The sequence below is a fragment of the Thunnus maccoyii genome, chromosome 11, assembly GCF_910596095.1.
Source record: "Thunnus maccoyii chromosome 11, fThuMac1.1, whole genome shotgun sequence".
Taxonomy (NCBI): domain Eukaryota; kingdom Metazoa; phylum Chordata; class Actinopteri; order Scombriformes; family Scombridae; genus Thunnus; species Thunnus maccoyii.
The window spans coordinates 30,134,611-30,156,210 of NC_056543.1; the positions used below are offsets into that span (position 1 = coordinate 30,134,611).

A 21,600-nucleotide genomic window follows, 5' to 3' on the forward strand; every position below is an offset into this window, starting at 1 on the left:
AACAAACTAGTGATTCAATCAACTTTTTAAAATGTGATGTTCCTGAGTCACGGCACCACGGTCTGTCCCCTCTCATTCTAATGTCCTTACAGTCCCTGACTGATTCCATGTCTAGAGATCTGACCATTTTTCTTTGCTTCCTCTTTGAAGTAAATCCAATTTACATCTAACTCACAAGGCTTTATTTACCTCATTTACCAACACCACAGTGGTTTGGTCTGTTCATAAACACCTGGCTGAATGATGGAGGTAGGATAGTTGAATACTTATGTCATGTCATTGCAACAGCACTAGCAATTACCACAGGGTCAGACAGGCAGTTGTGTGTGTTATTTAGACACATGCTGAGTACTGACTGTTTTGGAGGCTGAAGACTTTGACTGAAGGGCTGGGGCGTGGTCAGAAGGCTGGCAAATCTTAAAAGCTGTTATTACATACAGATGTCTCATTTCATGGGTGGAAGGGCCGTATGTATGTGACTGGAGACAATGTCTACTTGCAAGAATAAATATATTTAGCCCTTAGTGTTTGCAATTCGTGTAGATGGTGACTTTTAACCTGTGGCCCTTCACAGTGGGTTCATGTATATTTGTTTTTTGGGGAATAAAACGTCAAAGGTTAGCCAGGGGTTGTCTCTCTGCCCCATCGCTGCCCTGTGTTGCATGTTAACCAGTGAGAAGCAAAGCTGAAAATGAGTATAAACATTTCATTTCTGTTACTTTACATGTCTTTCTTCATTTATTGTTGCTGTTATGTTAAATTCTCAAACATATGCAGACACATACAAAACATTAAAGCAATATGCGATTGTTGAATATGTCATTCCAAAATCATGCAGCATTAATCTGCTGCCATAACAGCCTCCATTCCTCTGGGGAGGTTTTCCACGAGAGCTCTCCACTTGAGTTTGGAAACTGGTTGCAGGGATTTGCTCCCATTTAGCCACAAGAGCATCATTGAGGTCGGCTACTGATGTGACAAGGTCTGGCTCGCGGTTGACTTTTCAGTTCATCCCAAAGGTGTTAGATGGAGTTGAGGTCCAGGCTCTGTGCAGCTCTGTCCAGTCAAGTTCTTCCACACCGAACTGGAAAACCATTTCTCTATTAAACTTGGTTTGTGCAAGGCGACGTTGTCATGTTGAAACAGGATGTGTTTATACCAAATGTGGAGATTAAAAAAACCCCCAAAAATCTAACATAGCAATAATAGCCAGAGCCCTGTAACATGGTAGTTCAGCATATTAAAGGTTTCTTTGCCCTAATTGGTTTCACAACACTCAAAGGTGATTCCGGAAAACCAGCCACACAAAGTTGGCTATCATGACAAAACTACATTTAAATATCACATGTAAAAGACTAGGCCTATATTATTTTGTGAAATAAATGAAACAAGCAATTCACATTTACTCATTTTGTATATTCGTTTTGCTGGAATGAAAATAAAATACCCATTAGCTACTGTTCAACAATTTAAGATGGATCCAGTGCTAATCCAATGTTTCTGTGTTTGAGTTTAGGCATACTTTAATTTCAATGTAGATTTAATATCTCTCTGTCAGAAGTAAAGGCAGCCATGCCATACAAACAAGTTCAATGTAGATATCAGATATCTCGTACTGACCAGCCAACACCTCCCGAGGTGAAATGGGAAAAGGCACAAGCTCTTTGTAAGCTATGCTCAACCATTTTTCACTGGCCTTAATTAAGCCATTTATTGCCCATGGCAATAAAACTAGAGATGCAAATTGTAGGTTTACTTTATACTTCTTACAACTTGCATAGAAAACTGTGATTATCAAATGATGAAAATGATAAAATGAAATTGTTAATTTCTCACTGAAACGTGTCTTGACTGCAGGCTAGTTTAGCAAAGTGAATGACAAATTTATCCATTTCATACTGAATTCTGTGCCTGAACACTGCAGTATCCAACATCAATACAAACAGCAAAAATTACGATGCAAATTTGAACAAAAGTCAACCTAAAATCAGAGTTAAATTTTAACTTTACAAATGCCCACAGACTGACAATGCTCACAATGAGACCAATTAACAACCAGCAACTTGCCAATGAAGCAATCAACGACTTTCTGCCTCCTCATGGCAAATGGAAGCCATCATGGAAAGTTTGGAGTTAGCATATATTTTCAGAAACATCTTCAACCAAATATACTGCAGTGTTCTTGGCAACTTTTGCTCCAATGTTTCTCATTCAGCAGAGAAATGGAACTGTGAGTTACTGTATGTATGTATAGGTTTGCAAAACAATTTCTTCGTATGCCTTCCAGTCAAAAGCTGCCTCACCAGTCTTCAAGTTACTGCCATGGCAGTCGCACAACATACTTATCAGTAATAAGGCTGCCCTAAAACCGAAGTAACCGAAGGCCACACCTAGTGGCCAAAATTGAAAATTGTTCTACAGTCACTGAACTGTCATATAATTTAACATGTGGTCTATAATGTACGACTAAAAACACAGCACAACAGTCAGCAGCACAAACTGTTAAACCTAAACAGGATTTTATGACCCACTTGTCACTCTGTTGTCTCTTTTTTCCGTCGCTCACTCACTGACTACTTTCATGGGTTGCTTATCTACTAAATATTCGCAAATGCCCGGAAGATGTCGGGATATCGTCCCGCCCAAAGTTCAACAAAATATGATTGGTTAAGACAGCTGTCAAAATCAAATTCATGCTCATATTGACTTGAATTACACAGGCATTCCTTACAGCTACTAAAGGTCCTAGCAGTCCATTTCCCATTCTGTTATATTAACCCACCCCAAGACATATCAGTCCAATTTTATAATGATGATCTAGAAATTATTACTATTATTTCAGTGAATATAAATGATCAAAAGAAATATTTATTATTAGTACAAAGATTCTTTCAATATTTTTTCTTAGGCCTTCATTGAATACCTTGAGGGCCCAGGGGGTACCCCTTTGCCAAACACAAAGTTGAAAACATACTGTTTTCTAAAACATCACTTTATGCTGTAGCATTATGATTTGCTTTCATTGGAACTAAGGAGCCAGTCCCAAACCATGAAAAACAAACAAAAGTTTTGCATGCAGACATGGCTGTCCACATTCTTTTGGCCATATACTGTATGTGTATTTTTACAGCCAACACAAACAGTAGGACTAGGGACTTGTTTCCTCTGTTACTGCCTCTCTTAGCCTCAGTCCTGTGGCCACAAACCCTTCAGATTGTCCTGCGTCTCCTACAGTAACCCGCTCCAGCCGCCCTCGATGCCCCCTGCTGCTTCGACAGCATGCCCCTTCTGGCATGATGCCCAGACACTCTTGGCAATTTACAAACCAGCAGAGATGGTGGCTGTGCCCACGCGTCTTTGACTTTGCTGAAGACGTGCTCCCATTCATTAAGGCGGTACAAATGACAGAGGGCTGCTTGTGTTCTGCGGCGAGAGGGATAAACAAGACATAAAACACGGAGTTATTGGTCAGGGACAGCCAATTTGTGGCGGTTAGACTGTGTTTAACTTCAGGTGCGCTCTCTCTGTCCCTCTCTCCCGTGCAGTGATTTGTTTTTGTTTAAAAAAGCTAAGCTGCAGGTGATCTAAATGAGTGTTTTCCAGTGGCTGCATATTTTTGTGAGAGATTTATGTTAACAGGGAGCTCCTGGTGTGTCTTCAATTCTTTGTGCTTTCATGAGTTGTGGGCCTTGGATTAGTTTCATCAAACACTAAAAATCATTTTTATAATCTTCAATAGGTATTGCATTTGGAATCCTGGTACTCTGTAAGACCTGAAGCAGACTGAAGTTTTAGATGCTTGTTTTGCCTAGTAGTTTTCATGCGCTTGCTCTGTAGGTGTTACCAACACAATATTACAGCTATCATGTTTGACTATTGTGTTTACACAGCAATTTGTTTGTTCTAATGAATTCATACATCCATGTATACAAGATTCTATAAGATTTTCAATCATCCTACCATCCTAACAACCTCAGCTGTTATCAGAAAAAGTCAGACATTTTTACAATACCTCAAAGATGGGACTGCCTTCAATATTGAAACTGAAATGTGGGCTCAAAATGATTATTTATTGTGATAATGTATTAATGAATGCATCAGTCTGTGCAGAATTCATTGAAATCAAACAGCTAAAAAGATTCAATCCTATCTTGAAATGACTTTTTGTTCCTTTTTGCATTTTTTCCATTTCATCACTATTTTTAGAACATGAATATTATTGTTATCAGAGTCAAAATTGTGTAGTGGGACCATGACAATCAGTGACAGGCAGAAAGGCTTTGATGATGAGATTATGAAGCACTGACAGTGGATGTCCCCCTGGTGCTCTACTTAGTCCTTATTTCTTCAGCCATGTTTTGGTGTGTGTGTGTGTGTGAGTTAGTGTATTTCTGTATCACCTAGCTTAATGAGTCTGATATTTGACACAAGGATATCTGATTAATTGGTGTTATGTTGGTGAGTACTACAGTAGGACTACCTGTTACCTCTTCATGTAGTGCTCAATTTATGCTAACAATATCACATTTTAAATTTCATGTTAGCATTTGCTCCTCAAGCTTTTTCATGTAAGCGGTAATGCACGACAAGATATCTTAATATGAGAAAAAATGGAGGAGGTCCATTACTGCAGAGCTATTCAGAGGTTGTTTGTAGGAATCTTAACAGTATGTTTCACCAAAGAGTTAGCTAGTAGTTTATGGCCATAGTATAGACTGTTGAAGTCCTGTCCCATTTTATTTTTCATATAAATGAATAGCTAATAGAATTTGAGCAATGTGTCACATTAACAAAGATAAAAGAAGAAAATAATTGATTAGCTTTCAACAACAACATATTGCATTTAACTTATCTTCAGAGGTGTGGTTATGAGAGCATGTTGCTGAATGCTAATAGTCTTTTTTTTTTATCTTTGTTAGAATTACAGTGTTCAAGTTTCTATGGTTCAGTACAGTTGTAGATCGATAGATTTATCTTATAAAACGGACAAAAAACCCCAGTATTGTGTTTTAAACTGGTGGTACAGAAGCTAACCTGAAATTAATTAAATGTTAGGCCTAACATTTTCCCGTACTGTATGTAATAGAAACTAGTAACTCAGAGAGCAGAAATGGTTCCATACCTTCTAAGTACGGCTTTTAGATAAGTATTAAAAAACCCTTAAAACCATAATGGTGACTTGAGGCAGCTAAGCTCTCTGATGCAGCAGAATGACCTCGCTGCCGTGAAATATTCTGGAGTGAAATCACCTGGCCGGGATCCAGCATAGTGGCCTTGCTTCTGCTGACAACAGCCATTTGATACTGTGGACAGAAGACAGGACAAGTTCTCTGTGCTACTGTATACGTGCGTCTTTTGGTGTGTTTTTGACACTCCCTGTGATCTAGTGTGGTGGCTGTGGCCTCCAGGGACACCCAGACAGCTGGCTGGCACAGTAATGTGACGATGAGTACAAGTCTTAAGCCACCCCGAGCCATCCTCCTCTTCCTCCAATGCCACTTCTCTGTTTTGTCTTTTTCTCTCCCTCTGTGCCAGAGTCTGATGCACCAGATGATTTTTCAAAGCTTACTGTAAACGCCAGGCTATGAGCAAGGAATCGAAGATGTGCAAAACTGACAAGAGCAAAAAGGGAATTTTCTGGCAGACGATAAAAGCATTTCTTTTCAGTCAATCAGAGGTATCGGTAAGCACCGCTGAGTGGATTGATACAAAACATATGCTCTATTTTTTGGAATAGATGCTTCTGTGGTGAGCTTTAGTGTACCTTGATTGGGTTTTTTTTATGTATTAACAACCACAATCTTTATAAATAGCTGCTTTATTTCGAGCTCTCTTGTGGACTGAGTCAAACCCGTTTCAGGCTTACAGTTTTTCCAATACAGTAAATGATTCATAACAGCACATTAATTTTAGTGCATCTATCAGGATGAACAGCACATCATCCTGCCTCTTCACTTAGTTACTTATTACACTGGCACTTTATGCACTGGCTTCTATTCTAATTTCTTAATTCAAAGGCCCTGGAAAAATGTGTTTTCTGAAGCAGCTTCTTAATTAGAGCTAGTTATCAAGAGAGGTGACGTCAAGTTTATTGATATAGACAAAAATCTTAAATTGTAAAGGGCTTTACAAGGTGTACAACATACACTACCTGCTGTCTATATTCCACCTTCATGTCATTACCAGTGTCTGACTTGTAAAGAGCACACAATTCAACATCCAAGTTGTTTTCTGAAAGACTTAATAATATGCTAAATAATATGCCAGTGCCTGAAAACCAGCCGAATATGGATTCTTCATGTCATTCAAGAGATGTTCCCATGTCTACTGTTCTATTTATCCTATATAACATGAACGTAGCATTAGATCCTTTCCATGGATAAGGAAAGATTACATTTTTTGTACCAACCAAGATGTGTCCATAGCATAGTTATTAAAAATTGTCAAATTCTGAAAACTTCCATTGTATATTTATTCATTTGACAGACGCTTTTGTCCATTTTGGCAGAAACTTTTGTCCAAAGGGATGTACACATGAGATACAATCTAAGTTTATCTATTGAATGCCTCCGGTTATTTGGAATCTTGTTTACTTTTTTTTTTTTTTTTTTTCAGATACTGTAGTTCCTGATAGTTGCCAATTTTTGACAGTTTTATTTAGGCAAAGTTCTTGCTTGTGTTTAGACAACACTTAATATTTGATATATACTTTATACCCAGCCCCATTCTTGCTAAATATAAGTCATAAGATTATCACAAACACTTCTGGCAAAGTTAGGGCCATGCTTGTTTGCTTGGCTCTGTTTTAAATCGTGACGTCAGGTATTTCCATGCAGCAATTAGAACAACATGAGAATCAAAATTTAATGATAACTGTTTGGTTGTCAAATCTGATCAAACCACACTGACATAGGTCCAAGTTTTCTGCTGTTACACTATTATAAGTTAATAGCTAATGCTTTTTATCTCTAGGTTGAAATGATTTTAATGATGATTTAAAAGTTTTCAGGTACTTCAATGTGTTTAGTTGAGTTCATGACTCAAGACTCTAGAACAGATTGGTGTGGGCCCCTGGATGCTGTGAAGTTAGAAAGTGAAGCAGAAATTGAATAAAGGTGATGTTATGGTTGGAAGCAACATTGGAGAGGTCTCATTCATGCCAGATTGAATCCCAGTAAGCTTTGATCTGCTGCTCTGAGAGGCTGACAGAAGAGGGGAGGCTGAATCGCAACTCTGATTGGGTCATAGAGTTGTGCAAGGAAACATTCTTTGTTCGCTTGGCTGATGAAACCTGAATTAATTATGTATCACTTGCAAACTGCTTTGTGTCGACTAGCGCAGGTTCTGCAGAGGACACCTTAAGTTTATTTAAGGTATTGTCAGAAGAACGGTAATTATGTTGTGTTGGCACGAACATTTCTGGGTGAGTTGGAAATCGTTGGAAGTAGACTTTCAGATTGAGAATGAACACTGATACCCATGCACACACACATTCAGACAGTGTAACACGCTTTAGTGCTTCCTTTTATTCCCCCCTTCAGGCCATGCTCTCTTTGAACCCAAATTAATAGCCTCCTTTACTGTGTCACATATAATTTGAACCTGTCTCTCGGTTCTGCAATTCAATCTTAATTGCTAAGTACTTCCATTTCAAGAGTTGTTAAGCAAACGGCGCGTATGACGGATGAGTCTGTGGCAGTAAACAGCAAATTACTTAATCAAATGCTCTATCTTCCTGCTGCCTTTCTGAAAGTCAGGAACTCTTTGCTGTCATCTCAGGAGAGGAGTTCGATAAAAAGACAGGGGCATTGGTTACCTGCCACTTTCTTTTCTTTAGTTATGTCCTCTCACCAAAATGATGAATGGGGGTTTCATCCCTGCACTTTAAAAGATGGATTGGGAGCTTGATTCCCAGCCCCCTGTAAGGTAAACGGTTTAATTCTTGCTGTCGTGTGCCCATTGTCTTGTCACCGTTTCAACTTTTATCTCAGTCTTCCATCCTCTCCTATTTACTGTGTATCATCCTCATCATCAGATGGTGCATTTGAATTCCTGACATTACTCATTTTGGCACTCTCTTGTGGCACTCTTTTCATTCCTCGCTTGATGTCTCTCTCGTACATATTTTCTGCTTTTCACCAAGCGGCTCTCTCAATTTTTTGGCTCTTTCAGCTTCTGCTCCAAGTGGAATTTCCATTGATTAACACCAGACGTGGCTCGCACTTCTGCTTTCATCTGACCAAGCCCAGTTCAGGAAGATGAATCACCCTCAACCCTTTCTATCAGTCCACTCCCTTTCTGCATCCATCCCTCACTCTCCCAGCTGTCGACTCCAAAATGAAATAAGCCCCAGACTGATTGTGTGTGTGTTTAGGAGACAATGAGGTGGTCAGCTTTTTTTTTTTCATCAGGTTTAGTTTGTGTATGTATGCAGGGGTTTGTTGAGGTAACCATTGGTGCTTCAGGTACACAGTGTGGGTCAGTGTGTGCTTTCTGCTTGACTCTCAAAATATCAAAAGTTAAAGCAATATTGAAAATCAATTTTTTTCAGTATCACATATTCACGTCCTGTAGGCTTGAAAGATGAATCTCAAAAGTATGTTATTTAGTCCTGCAGAGGACAGCAGCGGTGGTCAGCTTGGATCCACAGCAGGTTGTGATAGCTATGTTGTGTTTCTCATAGTTTCTCCACAGCATAGCTAACGTTTTTACCTGTTTATTGAGTGATGATTGTTTGGAACACGCTGAACGTATGGATCAATGGAGGAAAAGTGGGTTATGCTGCAAGAAGAGTGGTTTAAGAACACTCTATGAACACTTCAACCTTTTTCTTTTTTTTTTTGCTGTGAAAAGGACAGCTGCTGTGAATTTAACTGACCACAGTTGCTGCCTTCCAAGAACTATAAACAGTTTAGAGCCTTTTAGGACTACAGGGGACTGGTGTTTGCTATTAAGAAGATACAAAGCATAATACAAAAATGTGCTTTTGTTCTGAAGCTGTTTTCATGATTTGTGCTTGGCCTCTTAGTTCTTATTAGGGAAATCTTAATGCTACAGCATATAGTAATATTGTATGTATGCTAATATTTTAGCCAACAGAGTGCTTCCAACTTTGAGTTTGGGACCTTTCCTCTTTCAGTGTGACCATGCCTACATGCATGAAGCCAGCTCCATAAAGAAATGTTTTTTCCAGCTGGGTGCAGAGGAACTTGACTGGCCTGCACAGTTCAGCCTCGGATGAACTGGAACACCAACTGGACAACATCCCAACATCAGTGTTGGACCTCTCTAATGCTCTTGTGGCTGAATGGGAGCAAATCCCTGCAGCCAGGTTCCAAAATCTGGTGGAAAGCCTGAAACCAGAAGAGTGGAGGCTGTTATAGCAGCAGATTAATGAACATGGTTTTGGATGAGAATCTCACATATGTTTTTGTGTCCAGCCATCAAGTGTCAGCCGCCTTCATGTCTGAAAAAGTCCCAGTATGGGTTAATTCAAATTCTCTATGCGTCTTCATATGGAGAGAGTTTCTCACTCACATTAGGAGCAGCGACTGTGTTTTTAGTGCCGCAGACTGAAGCCTGTGTTAGCTTAATGCACATAAGACATAAGGATTATGGGAACATTTCAATCAATTTTATACTCATAATTTACATAGTGGAGGGTATAAAAGCATATGAGCTGCGCAGCTTCAGCAGCTGAAAAGAAGACTACTCATTGCCATAATACAGCTGATTCCCTCTCTGTTTGCTTTGATGCAGCTGCATACAGCTGAGGAAACAGACCCATTTAGATCCTCCGACCATTCCAATGGACATAACATTTCTAGGATGTCTAGATATATGGTTATTGTCATCTGATTTTACCCAAATGCACAAACTAATTTGATGGGATACCTATAAGCCAATCACAGTGTTCCGCATCATCTAAAGTGGGCTGCAGTAGAGCCACACCCCCTTTTCCAGCAAGCATGGCTGACCGTGAGGCAAGGAGGAAGTGTATGGCACATTTTAATCTATTAATCATATTGTTAAAGTACATAATTTGTGTTTAAACTGTGTTTAAAGTAAACATGAAATGTTATATTACTTATACGTCACTCATACATATACTTTACTCAGGATTTTTTCAAAAAATCTGTCCATTGGAATGGTCAGGGGATCTGAATTTGAATGAAAGGTCTCTTAAGACTTTTTATTGTCATTTTTACTATAGGTGGTTTCTCCTGTTCAGATTCTCTGTCCATTGGAACGGATGTGATAAAGTATTTTAATCAATTTTTTTGATTGCTAATGATTTATGAGTGCATTTAGAGTACAAATCACCATCACAACATTGTTTTTGTGCTTGCAACATAATTGGGTTCTGAACGGGTTAAGTTTTAGTTTTGTATAAGGCTTCTGCAGGCAAGCTCTCCCTGAAGGTATGTTTTTCTCTGGATTTGTGTGGTGCTGCAATGCGCCCTTCCCCTCTCGTCCCTCTTGTTTCCTCCTCCTCATCGCCCACTCTCTTTCTTTCTTCCTCAGTCGGGGTGATACTTACTGCTGCTCTGCTCGACTCAGCTCACTTCTTCCCTTGATGGCGTCTGACCAGCAGGGAAAAGGCGGAGAGTTATCCTTTCTCTTCCTCCCTCTGGAAGCCGGTCTCCTTTTGCTTAATAAATAATTCCTCACCCCAGTCCTTAGCTTCCTCATCCACAGAGCCCAGTGTCTGTTGGAGTAAATATGCATGTGAACGGCAGGTACAAATGGTTTTCTTCTCGTTTCAATACCTCATACGGTTCACCCTCCTAAGAGAGAAATAACCACTTCAGAACTGCATGAAAGAATCGGTTCTGTCTTTCTGTGTTTTTGAGTGCAGCTGCTCTCCACCCACAAAGTCGGGGGATTTAGCTGAATCGTATCGCCGTGCATGTTTTAATGATGCAGCTACCGTCAAGAGTTTTTCTCTGTTGAGATGGGAGGTAGGAGAAAAGTGAGTGGGGAAACGGAGATCAAGTGTTTTGGATAATGAGGGATAGAGGGTCTGAATGCGCGCAGTTGGGGATATTCTCACAAAGCTTCGTCAGGAAGATTCAAGTTTCAGGATTAGAGATGCTATACACTGTGGGGCAGCCAACTTGGACTCTCGTTTGAATACTTTGCATCTATATTTTCTGACCTTATCATTGTTTTGACCACTTTATTCGCTAAGATTGTGATTTGACAGCATTTTACACAAATTTTTATCAGATTTGGTTCTTGAACTTCTTTCAAATCCTGAATTGAAATCTTTTTGGATTTAGCTAGGGTTAGGGTTTCAACATTTGCAAGTTACTAAATTAAAAAGTAACTCAAAGTCAAAGATTCAATAGAGATCTGCAATCACCTTTTGTTGGCTGAGAAAACAGAAAGAGTAAAAGACAGTTTTTAGTGATGACAACCTGAAATGAGACAAGCAGCAGAAGATATTAAATGTTGATCAAGTATGTAACTGACACATTGAAATAACAGGTATACCCTACTTACTTTACACACTTTATTTCTCACAAGATACTCCATCCAAATACTGGAGACGCTGATTCAGAACCACTAAGAAAGTTTCAAATATTCCCATGATATTCATGAACTAGAAGATGCCGAATCGAGAGATTGAATTGACATGATCAGCTAGACAGAAACTCACTCCTCTGTGGGTCATGTAGTACTGCAAAAACACACCATCCGCTTGTGATTGCGTTAGAGAGTGGCGTTTACTTCTAATACAAACAGTGGCTTGCAGAGAGAACATTAACCAGACTGCCAAGCCAAGTTTCATTTTGGCCTCACTTATGGAATTAACGTTAATTAACTGATATAATTTGCCACTGGTGATATTTGTCATTTCAACCGGTGGAAGTGACAGTCAGTGCAGCTAAAAACCAGAACATCACCTGAATGTGTGCTACATTGTTCTTTGCTAATAAATAAGAACGAGAGAGATAAAAGGTTTGATAAGAGATTTGTTAGCATCAGTGACAATATGACAAATATGAGTATTTTGCCAACAGGGAACTGGATCCAAACCAAACTGGCCAGCACAACCCAAACCTTTAGCTACAAACTACAACTCTGATGTTTTGCCAATAATAAAGAGAGTGAGGACAAAAAATTAAATAAGAGATTTGTATGTTAAACACTTTTTTTTTCTTAACCAATCTTTAACAGAGTCCAAATTGGATCTGAACCCAACCCTAGTGATCCAGGGTGACTGTTGTGGTGTCTGTGTTGTTCATGTTTAAACAAGAAAAGAAATGCAAAGGATCCAGTAAGTTTCAAGATTAGACTCTCAAACATTGCGAACGCTCCTTATTTATTGATGTTCACTTCTAGTTTGTTTTTCATTCTGCACAGTTCATGACCACGCTCAACAGTCACATCAAGTTTGCTTTTGTAGCTAATTAGGATGAAAACACACAGAGGCAGAATAGGCTGAACTAATTACTGCAACACGTTGAAAAAGAACCTGCCGATTTCAGTGTTTGAACCCAATGTGAAGAATTCATTGTGCAACACACTTCGGCAGCCAAGGATCTATCACTTAAACACAACAATGTAGCCTATCACGTTCCTCATGTTTGTGTCAAGTGCTGTGAAATGGATCCAGGTCTGGTTCTGCTGGCTTGGCAAGACTGGCACGGCCATCTGGCTGCTGCACAATTTGGACATGTGGATCAATATTCAGCTCGATAAGTATAATGTTGGTATGAAGCTGAGGTCGCTGCTGCTGGCTGCCTGCAGAGAATTCAGTCCCCCCACTGTGCACTTCACTCTGCACCAACACAACAAACTGTAATTGGAACGACCAAATTCACTTACAGACATGCACGTGAGCAGCATCTCCCACAAACAACTAAAGGACACGAACAGAGAGGTGAAAAGACACGGACACCTAAAGATACATAGAACCTATAGATACACACATACATAAAATGTTCTATCACACACACAAACACCCAGTAGTGTACCCACATTTACTCTAGTAGCAGACTAATCAACAGCCCCAGGACCATGTGAAGACTCTGTTGGGAAGAATGAATCCCAGTGCAAACACCTGGTCCAGGGGAGTAAATGTACTCACACAAACTGCACACACACTGCTAAAGCAAGGACAGACTGCTGTTCAACTCTCTGAAAAGAAAGTCCAACTCACTGCAGGTCTCTTTTTCATATCTCCTCTCTCTCTCAAGTCTGTCTTCATGGTTATTCTTCCTTTTTTCACTTCTTTGTTGCAACTGTAACTAAATTTTAAATGACTCTCAATGGATTCAATTGTATAAAAACTGATTTTCTGATCCAGTATAACAGAATTTCATAACAGTAAGTAAATAAAGGAAATCCTGCTGCAGTAGGCGATATGTGAAATTGCTTGTAGTGGGCAAGCTGGGCAATAGGGGGAAAAAATCTGTATCTTTATATTTTTGAACTTTTTTGTGATATATCCTGATGTTTAAGCATATTCTGTAGCTTATGGTGGATACTTCTCAATCAGAAAACATGTACAGCAAGTCCGTTTTTGAAGTTTTAGACATTTCAGCAAAGGTCTGGGCAAAAGTTTGGTTAAATAGAAATAAGTAAATATATACAACAAAACAAAGAAAAATCTCAAGTCGGAATAAATATTAAATCGCTATGAATGTTAATAGATCTGAAGGAAATAGCCACATTGGTAGCGATGCAATATGTAAATCTGGATGCTTCATTGTCTCAAACAAGGTAAATATTGGCACAGCACAAATAAGATTTACAGAAAATCCAGTTAATTAAGCAAATAAATATATGTAGCCAGCTCAGTATCACTGTTTGAACGGTTTAAGGTCTAAATCAAACAGAGTATTCCTCTGTCCCTCCTCCAGGTATTAACTCATTCTCGTTAGCAACTGTTATTTCATGAAGCTTTACTCCTGGATGCCAGCGATGTTAGTCCACAGACTCCTTATTGAGGTGTCAAAGCTACTGCAGCTTGAGTTGAAATAATCTAAGGATGCTGCGTAACAGACCTTTTCACCGCAGAAATTTTGACTTCTTCTCATAGTTGGAAAAGTTGGGGTGGAATTAACAACAACAATGGCTCAATTCCATTTAGGCAAGTAAGCAGTGAGTCATGCACATGAACCCTGGTAAAACTGAATAGAAATCAGCCATAATTAACGTATTGATTACACCTGTGCTTTTCCTGCCATGACATGTCAGATGAACCGCAATGTGCCATTGTCAACTAGACAGCAGACAAGTGCACAGACATTAATCACTGTCTCACCACACAAGCTGTAAGTGAGGGTAAGTGAAAGTAAGGGGAAAGAGCAAAAGGAGACAGGCAGTTTAAAAAAAAGCCAGAAACTGTCAGGTTTTTGAGTATGTCAGTGTGAAAGCTGTGAATTACCTTCATGTAAGTCCTGCTCGCAAAGAACTAGCCTGTATTTAGCTACGGCAAACCCTGCCAGCTTAGCTACCACAATTGTTAAGACAATTTCCTAATAACAATATTAGGAAATGATGTTATTTTTGTCCTGCACAACCAATTATAGTTCATTTAAAAGAGCACCAAACCATGAAACAAACTATTCACTAGCTTTTCTCATCCTTAACTTGAAGAGTCAACTTTTTAAATACATCCATGCATGTTTGAGCCCGGATCTGATCCGAAATATGAGAGTGGACAATGCAAACAACACATGGAAAAACCTTAGCAACAAAGGCTATGGAAGGGACAGCTGTTTATTGGCAAACAAAGCATTCAGAGCAAGTTGAAGCCCTGGCTTTTGACTTTCAGGGAGCATTTCCACATATGTTAACCTCAAGTTTTGGAACTGTGACCGTGTTTAAGATAGATACCAACATCATAACAGTATATGAACAGTATATAAAACAGTATATGATATTAACTTGAACTCTCAAGTCATCAGTAGTAAACTTAAAGTCTCCCTCCACTCAAAAATATGTTTTTCTTCTTGTTCCTACAGTTGGATGTTTAAGCTTCACTGTGCAGAGTGATGTATGTGCAGAGTTTGTTTTCAAATTCATCTGGTGAAAGTGGAGAGTTTTTCTGTGCTCACTGAAAATCTGATTTGAAGGGGCGGGCCTACGAGCATGATTTGTGACATAACAATTAGTTTGGAGCCAATCGTGGTCCTGTATTCAACTTGTGGATGTGGAAACTTGAAGCCTCCAGTGCACATACACTGAGAATGGGCTTTAAATTGAAGAAGGAGACATCTCGTGTCCAGCAGATAAACCTCTGATAATTAATATGTTTAAATATTTATAGATTCTGGAATTTTTAATGAGGAAGAAGGAATAGATGTCATTTTATGGATTTAACGTGGTAATTTTCTGGAAACATCATATCAGACACACATTATTGTTCCAAGTAGAGTATTTTTATATGTCTTAATACATGCCTGGAAGGGATCTTTAATTATGGAAATATTTGATAACTTCTGCCCTAACTGCTGCCTGTTTGGTTATGGAAATTTTGCATTAGATAAAAAATTACCTGATTAAGTAAGTAAAAAACACATCGAGGTCATAGCAATAATAGCAGTGTTGCCTCTTTTGTATCTCCAACATAATATTGCAAATATATCATTAATATTCAGTATTTTGTCCAGCTTTAGTAGAATACTGTATAGGGCAGTTTCACATTTGTGAGAATTGATGCATTTAAATAGCGTAGTTAACTCTCCATCATTTCTCTAAGCCAGCTGGTCAGCCGTGCAGTTTGTAGCGTTAAAGCTTATGCGGATGTATTAGCTGCCGCAGGCTTCTTTAATGGAGGTGCCATTTAATTACTACAGAGACCAACTTGAGCTTAGTGAGCAATCAGATAGAAACACATACATATGACACGAGGTCTGAAATTGGTTCTCACGAAGATGGAAGTACAGGAAGACACACATATTTATATAACACAGTATAGACATGTAGGTGTGGATGTGTGGGTGTCTACATCATCACCGTTATTCCCTCTGTGGTCTCTAAACTCTGGTCTTGTTTACATCTTAGCTGTACCCCGTTTGTCATTTGTCACCACTCCCGCAATAACGCAAGTGACAACCTCTCCACTAACTCGGAGGGGTTGTCTCTGAGAATAGGGAGTACGGGGTCAGAGGTCACACCGTATATAAACAGGCGTCAAGTGGTATGATGGAAAGCTGAGGACATATGAAGCTGGGCTGGAAACCCGGTCAGGCCGCTGTAGAGACGGGGGAGAACGGAGTGCAGAATAACAAGGGTAATGGATGACTTTGCCTGTCAACATGATGCCATGGTTTCAGGTTGTGCAAGTTAAACCGCCTCCTCTGTAAGAGTCGACCTTTTGGCAAGCAGCGTGTGTGTGTGTTCTTGTCAGTGCACCCATGTGACCAAGGCCACTTGTCTACAACAGCCTCCAGCCTCTTGGATGTGTTAGATTATTTAACCAAGGTAATTGCCACTGTCTGGCTCTTTCTCTCCCTGAAGGCAATTCAATTTGATTTATTGTGCTTTTTTAGCATGGTAAAATTTGCACATTTTTATTGCCAAAGTCTTTTTTTTTTTTTTGTGTGCCCTTTTTAAAAGGTGAGGGGTGGTTGTAAAGCCCTCTGAGACAAATCTGTGATTCTGGGCCATAGAAATAAAACTGATGTGACTTAACCTGACTTGACTTATTAGATTGAGATGTCAACAATGCGAAATTACAATGTAGAAACAAAACAAACTAATGTAATGAGTAGTATAGTGAAGCAGGAGGATATATGTTGGGTCACCAAGATACCAGAAGTCAAACTCCTTTTCACTATTTGCGTAGACAATGTTAGACGACACCTTGACCCTTCAAGGCCGGGATGGACATGAGACTCTCCTGGTTTAATCATTCAGCAGTTTAAATCAGCTCATTTTTAGACTCTTTAGGTCATTTCACATGTATTCAGCAACTATGACCCAGCGTTTTCTTCAACTGCAGTGATCTGATTCTGATTGACGTCTTCTCCATAACAATGTAAGCTGAGGCCCATGGGTATCCTAGTATGTAGAAGCATTTTACCATCTGAGTGATGGGAAAAACACCATTCCTCGTTATCACAGTCAAACCATAGTTAAATGATAGAAGAGATTACTATGTTTCTATGTTGAGGAGCACAGAGGATGTTATTAAAAGAAAGCACTGAGGTTGAGTGGTGAAAAATATTTTGGGAACCAGCAGCTTCTCCTGCTTCACAGCTATTTATTGCTATCATGACATGAAATGACATCCCTATTTCAAGTTTAATAGATTGTATTTATTGCAATGTGATATCTTTCCAATTTTCTATTGTCAAAACGTAGATGATTTGTTTTCCAGGGTTAGGTAGTCCTTTTAATGTATTTTTGTGTAATAGTAATATCTCTGAATAGGCCATCTCCATCCCTACCAGTCAAACATCACAATGTGAATACAATACAGTCTCACCTCTTTGAATCGTCATATTTTCTATCAACCTTTTTTTCAACATCCTTTCTGTTCTCACTGAGACTTGGTACTTATCTGTTTGTAAAGATTCAGCTTAAGTGTTTAGGGAATTGTATTCTGCTCTTTGCTCGGGCCTGTAATAGTTGAAGTTGAGATCATTATTTTTCAGATTTGTTGACAAAATGTGATTTCCTTTTTCTGTATTCTGATCAGAGCTGGATAATGGTCTGTCTTTGCCCTGCATGTATTGTTTCTCAGTGTTTTAACCTGTGGGAGTTTCTCACAAAACTCTAAATTTTTGATTTGTAATTGGACCCTTGAAAATGTTTCCTTTTACTGACTCAAATGGTTTCTTCCACATTCTGATTGGAATATCTAGAGTGAATTTATATTTTATGGTATAGAAAGTAGAGCCTGAGTCATGATATTATCAGTCATGTTGCCTTATCGGGTCAGTCAGTATGCAAAACAGTGACAGCACATAATGCACAAATAGTGCTCGAGATGATTTAGAAACTGTCATTACAGGGTTTATTTGTTTATCTGTTTGTTTGTGTGAGTGGGCAGAGAAGTTGAGCAGAGAGTAGGCCTGTGTGCTTCTCCTCTCCGTGACTCATCACATGCTTTAAATCTGCCGTGTTGCTAATTTTTTAGAATGCACAAGTTAACGTGAAGCGTGTTTACATACATAACTGTTATGATCAAAAATCTGCAGATTGCTTTTTTTTCACTAGTCAGAACTGAAAAAAGAGGCATTTAACCTGCTGCTGACATTACTGTTGTAAACAAAACTTTCAACAGCATAATAAAACATTAATATTCATTCATAACCCACTCTAGATGTAGTTGTTGTCTGGTGTTGGTCTCTGGACTAATTAATTTTTAAATGCTACGCTTTCGTGTATGTTCAGATTGCAGATTCTGCCTTTTTTTTTTTTTTAGCTCTTTTTTTTGAGAAATCATAGTTTTGGCCTGATTGATGTTTCCTGCTGGGTTCCATCACTACTGCTGCCCAGTGTGAGACCAGCTGGGTACTCTAGTTGCATGTCACATATGTCTCTATCCCCATCAGTGCTGTCAAAAACTTCACACATGTACAAGCTGTGTAGGAATCAGGAATTAATTGCCATGATGCATGAGAGGAACTGGTGCCTCAATTAACAATATAGTCTTGTTGTATGCTCTTGAGTGTATTTGCATAACAGGAGGTGATGGAAACAATTCACTGATTAGATTCTGATTTTTCTCACAGTTTTCAATAATTTCCTTAAATCTATTTAAAATGATTTGGGGCATCATTTAATGCCTTTAATGGACAGCAGGCAGTACAGAGATGACAGGAATGACATACAACAAAGGTCCCCAACCAGATGTAAACTGGGGACATTGCGTCTAGGCCACCAGGGCGCCAAATAAATCATGATCCTCCTTTCATACTGAACTTTTAGTATAAGAACTATATATAATTTTTTCAATCATTAGGCACAGCCATGAGAACACCAGCCAATATAGTTGTCAGTGCTTTTGAAAGAGTACTGAAAGCTTTTTTGTGCTTTTGGAGTGCCGTTGCATCAGTTCATATCATGTGGTGTGTCCTTGGCACAATAAGAACTGTTGGTACGATAAACTTTAGGTGGCTTCATAAAAAACCTGTTTGTGTAGCAACAAGTTCCCTGCTACAGTCTGATGTAAACTGGAAAGCTGCAGGCAGTAATTTTCTCCTAATTAGACATATTTCCTTTAATGCCCTGCAGGAGGAACATGAAATTACACACGTATACAGTTTGTATGTGTGTGTGTGTTTTTTTTCTGTGTATATGTGTGAGATAAACTCCATGAGTCGTCGAGTTGTGAGCTACCGCTGTTTCGTATCTCGCCTCTTCACCTACTTCCCGCTAAGTCTTCATTAAACTGTCTGACTCAGTTACCAGTAACCAGAGCTTAATTAGAAGAATTCGATTTTCACCGCTGGATCCGACGGCAACCGTTGATAACCGCTTCTTATGGACAGATATAAGGGGGGGGATGCACAGTGTGAGCTGTAAAAGTTTTGACAGGCCGAATGAAAGTTCCAGATCGGAGCACAAGACTGTGATCTCAACCTCTTGACTGCTCAGTCGGCCTCATACTGTTATCAGGAAAATTGCTGCTTTTAGAGCATCTCATGTTCACCACACACCATCGGAACACACACACACACAACCACACACACACACACACACACACACACACAGACTGACCGCCAAACAGGAAGATGACTTTCAAGGACTAATTCAATTCAATTCAATAGAACAGTGGAGAGACAGAAAATAGCTATTCTAATTGTTGCTTTATATATACCTCCTGTGTTTGTGAGACAGAGATCAGGAAAAGAGAAATAATTAGAGAATAACATCAAAAAAGTCAAAACGAGTAAAGCACCAGATGACTTTCTGAGATACTAAAACGCATTAGCTTAAAAAGTTCAAACTGTTTCAGCACTAATTTGATTATATTATGATAAATATCATAATATTACCATAACAAATATCAGGATATTACCATGATTATCTCATTTTTGCATAACTGAAATCTGGCTGTGAGGTTATTCTGCTGAGCAAAAAGAGATTTAGGGAAGTGTGAAATTAAATGTTTTAAGGAGTTTGTTGTTGTTTCTGCAGCGTTATGTTAGAGTGAGAGTCAAACTGAGCATGCTAGATTGCATAGATCCTTATGCACTCGCATGACACAAACAAAGCAGGTGCCCACTTTAAGCTTTGCACTAAGTGGTAGTGATTAGAAACTCCACAGCGTACTGGTAATTATCCAGTTTGACATGGGGTTCATATTAAATGTTTTATCCCAATCAATCAGCTGTGACTGACATATCTGTCCTGTCAGTGTCAGTTTCAGCCGTCGTGGACGTTTTAGCAGCTGCTAGGAGCAGTTAATGTAATATTTGGCTTGTTATTTCTTCACATTGACTTACATGTACATCTACACTATATTTCAGGCTCTGGCTGAGGAAGACGACGTCCGTATCCTTAATCCAACCTGTAAAGTTCTGGTTGACTCGGTTGTTTTTCCAGCTGCAGAAACAGCTGTCAGTAAACACCAGACCTACTGGAGTTACTGCAAAAAAATTTTGAGATGTTGGCAGTAATTCAGAGGTCTGGAAGCAGACATTGGCTGTGTTATCTGTTGTTATTAACTTATCTGTGTTGTGTTTATCAAAGCACAGCTCTGCAGTGTGTTTTGTGTCACGCTGATTGTCACATGCCATGCCTGTCAGTTATCTGGTCATTAAAGTTTTACTGAATTTGAGCAGGGTTGAGTAGGCCCAGACTTTGTTTGTCTGACTGTCTGCTGTAGAGCCAGGAGATTGCGGTGTGTGTGTGTGTGTGTGTGTGTGTGTGTGTGTCCTAAACAGGGTAAGACTATAGGTCACACACTAAGCAGTTTATGAGAATTCTTCCTCCTCACTTGTTGCAGTGAATAAATCCTGATCCCACAATGACATTGGAGATTACGGGGAGTTTTTTTTTTTTTTGTTTGAGCGGACACTTCCCGCTGCTCAGCCTTAAATTCTCAGCTTAGCTCCATAGAAAATCCCCTTTACTGCATTTGTCTACCTGTCTTTGTGGCTGTTCAGAGTCTCAGCATCCAGCTGGAGAATTTAGTGGAGGAACTTTGTGCAGGACGTTTAATTATTCAATAACTATTTTGATAAGTGATAAATGGTTTAAATCGTTTATTGAGGTATTTTAATACCAGCTTCTAAAATGTGAGGATTTTCTATTCTTCTCTGTTTTATATCATTGTAAAGTGAATATGTGTGGATTTTGGACAGAATGAATAATTTGAAGATGTCACCTTCAGCTCTGATGGACATTTTTCATTAATTTTTCACATTTCTGACAGAACGTTAAATCAGCTAGTCAAAATACGAATCAATACTAATCTAATGAAAATAATCATTAGCTGCAGCTTTAAATACTGTCTAAATGAATGCTGAGGAACAGCAGCATCCTAGGAAAGCTTATTGATAACACTGTATGTCTACAGCAGACGTGATCAGGCCTATCAGAGCCATCACTGGATAATAATCGATGCCCATTTTGTTCATTTTTTGCAGTTTTATGTGGCAGCGAAGGAAACAGCAGCCATATCACGGC

General features: G+C 39.1%; 1 protein-coding gene across 3 annotated transcripts in view; it reads left to right on the forward strand.

Annotated features, from left to right (window-relative positions):
* Positions 1–21,600, forward strand: part of sema5ba (sema domain, seven thrombospondin repeats (type 1 and type 1-like), transmembrane domain (TM) and short cytoplasmic domain, (semaphorin) 5Ba) — a 170,279-nt gene that overhangs the window by 13,601 nt on the left and 135,078 nt on the right. The window contains exon 1 of one of the 3 annotated variants that reach the window (XM_042427061.1): positions 14,214–14,295. The exons of 1 other annotated variant lie outside the window; for it this stretch is intronic. The gene's annotated coding sequence lies outside the window, so the exon portion shown is untranslated. Of the gene's footprint in view, positions 1–14,213; positions 14,296–21,600 lie in introns of those variants that run through there. One more of the 3 variants, XM_042427064.1, reaches the window with a different exon arrangement.